This window comes from Macrobrachium rosenbergii, chromosome 24, assembly GCF_040412425.1.
Source record: "Macrobrachium rosenbergii isolate ZJJX-2024 chromosome 24, ASM4041242v1, whole genome shotgun sequence".
NCBI classification, from domain to species: domain Eukaryota; kingdom Metazoa; phylum Arthropoda; class Malacostraca; order Decapoda; family Palaemonidae; genus Macrobrachium; species Macrobrachium rosenbergii.
Window position 1 is genome coordinate 19,197,607 of NC_089764.1, and position 3,397 is coordinate 19,201,003.

Sequence of the window (3,397 nt, forward strand, 5' to 3'; positions counted from 1 at the left end):
TTCCCCTTACATCCTTTCCCCCTCTTCCTCATCCCACTCCCTCCTCCTCTCCCTACTCCTTCCACTTAATCAAAGCGATGTGGCCCTCTGAGCGATTCCAGATCCGGAATCCATCTATTCATCCCTATGAAGCCTAATGGTCGTTTCAGGATAATGGAACTCTGCCTCCATTGTTGAATGCATCATCTTCGCCTCTTAGTCGGTTGATGTACTGTACATTAAACTGTCTTAAGCAACGCGAGTCCTCACCCTGGGTCGATCCAGAGGGTGGCTGGGTGTGAAAGGAAGTAGAAAACCTGATGGGGTCTCCGGACTAGATGTTGGTGTTAACAGGAACGTAACACATGAGGATAAAATTCCTCTTGGGTGTGGGATTGCTCAGTCTTGGCGAGGGTTTGTAGACTCCGAGCCAACTTCTTAATTTATATATAATCGAAAAGAACATTTTACAAATAGAATTTTATATCTGCTTGTATTTAGTGTATTTAATGTATGTATTTAATGTGTGTTTTTGAAACAAATGGTATTCTAAACATTTACACTTGTTCAACAAACATTCTGAGAATTGTGCTAATAATTTTTGCAAGATATACAGATTAATTTGAACAATTTAAAAAAAATAGAAAAGTGCTTCCTTAGATTTTGAACAGTTAAGAATTACATAAAACAAATTTGTCTACTTTCGGATACAGGATCGCCCCATCCAAGATTTGAAAGTTATTATATATATAAAAAAAAATAAAACTTTTTTCGGTATCGAATTCGACCCGAGAGAGAGAGAGAGAGAGAGAGAGAGAGAGAGAGAGAGAGAGAGTTAGGGGAGGGGGAGGTTTCTGTACAAAACTAACTACTCCTTTCGTAGTTCCTCATTTAAATGCCAGTTAAAACAGAGTATATTGAAACACTCCCTTTTCCACTATAACTGTTCTCTGCAAGACAAGTTCCACTATTTTCAGCTGAGCTAAATTATCTTTATTAGCCATCGAACGAGACGCTAGAGTCGCATAAGGTGCTTTTTACTGCTGGGACTGCACATCTAAAGGCTCCTAAAGGAATCTCCAAAATCTCTTGGCCTTCCAAGGACGCAGAATGCTGCTGCTTCTGCTGCGCTTTCTTCTGTTTGTGCCTATTTGCTTCCCCGAGGAAATGGCTTGGTCTGGTTTCTTTGTTAATAGCAATACCGACTCAACTTCATTCCGTATTGCTGATAAGTTTCAGTTTTATATCTGTACAGGCCAGCCCTATGAGAGCTGATAGTCAGCTCAGTGGTCTGGTTAAACTGATAATAATAATAATAATAATAATAATAATAATAATAATAATAATAATAATAATAATATATCTCTACATTTAGTCTAACCTGATTGTTATTTCATTTACTCTCATTGCAGTTACCCTTTAAATTATTTATTTTTTTATGAATTTAATGTAATTACTCTTATACACGTTTGCTTTCGTATGTATTTTAGCCTTGTTCTCTTTCATTTGGTGATTTTTACTCGGTTCCATAAAGGATATATAGCTTTCTTTGAAGGGCAAATTCGCTCGGTGCCTGAACACTTTAAGAATGGATTATTAATTGTTGCGTATGCAGGAAATTTCATCAAAGAACGAACCGTGAATCCCCGTCTCTTCAAAGGTTTTTGTTATGAAATTGGAGATGCGCAGAGCATTTTTCTTTTCCACAGGTGTGAGGCGGCTTTCCAATATCCGAACGTTTTCTCGAATATAAAAAATCAAGAAAGTGATGTTGGAGACTCCTTTGGACACATGTTCATTTTTCCGTGTCGTACCTAACAAGATACGGCGATGAACATCATCACAAATAGCGAAAATGTATCTGGCATTAGTAACAAAATTCTATTGGGATTGAAATAAAATCGTTTTCTGTATTGCAGCTGTGACATGATGACTCATTCATAGGATTAATTTTGTCTCTTAGTTCATATCTGCACTTTGGTACTTGGCCGCATTTGCGACTGTGGTGACCTTATTTGCTTTAGGGTTCAGCTATTTATACAAATACAAAGGTTTAACAGGTCTAACAAAGGCTTAGCTTTGGAAAGTCGTCTTGGTTGGTGTGCTAGAGTCCTGAGGTCCTTACAAGGTCTTTTAACGCATTTAAAACCCTGCATACTGTGGGGAATGGTCTGTGCTGACAAAATGGCGGCTGAATTTAAACGAACCAACGTTGGAAAGGCAAAGAAATAATAACGAATTGGCGGGAACTTCCTTCTCATTAAGGAAGGAGTTGGTAGTTCGGAAGTGGAGGGAGCCAAGAGGTGGCTGTTGCTTAATTACTACTCCAGACGTTAATTAAAAGCGCCGTAATGAATCTCTAAACGGAGAGGGTGCGATGAAGGACGGTGATCATGTTCAGAAATAAACCATCTGCCGAATTTGCTTGCAAGAAAAAAGTAATTTTAACGTTACTGGTAAGTTTTAGTCAAATTATTACATTGAACTGAATATGAATCCATACGACGTCCGTGTTCACCTTGTATTAAAAACAAGCCTGTTTATATTCCTTGAAATTAAGATTTATATATTAAAGTAGAATGCAAGGGGTAAGAGAGATTATAAAATTTATATGAAATGGCTTTACCGATTGGTATACTAATGTAAATACATGAATTCGAAGGCTACGGATGGTTAGGAATAAATTGAGAAATGACAAAATTAAGAACCGTTATTTTTACGGGCAATATATGCCAAGACTTAATATGGCGGAAAAAATCACAGAATTATCAAAATTACCCAAAGAATAACAACAATACATTAAGGGCTATTATTTGAATAAGATTAGTCTTGTGAGCTAAATTAGGGTGTCGATAATCATTTGATGGAGGGTCCTTTCCAGGTGGGGGACCAAACCTTGAAATTAATAACATGAATTTCCTCTTCCAGAATATGAACCCGAATTGGTTCTTATTTACGCAACAATTGGGAAGAAGATATTTTTGGCATTTTTAAGTTTTGGGATTAATTTTCTCTCCAGCCAGATGTTCGTCTTTTTATAGTTATAATATTTTTTTTCAATTGTGATATTTTTGCCGTAATGCCCATAATCACTGTAGATTTAATAAGGCCCAGGATATCTAATCTAGTTTACCGTTGAAAAGGCAGTGTTTTAACGAGGTGATTGGAATCTTAGATTTCGTATCAAATACTTTAAATCCACATTTCCCTTTTATCATCCTTCGTATTTCGTTTTCTCCTCCCACTCTTACTCTCTATATACAATTCTCTAAAGCTTTCCTTGGAAGCTTTCAGTGACCAATTGCCAAGGGAAATACGAGATCGTGAAGAAGCCCTTTGATCTCGATCATTTGGGGGACCACCTGATCGGGAGAAAGCCATTAAAGTTCAACACATGTAAACACAATAACAACACCAA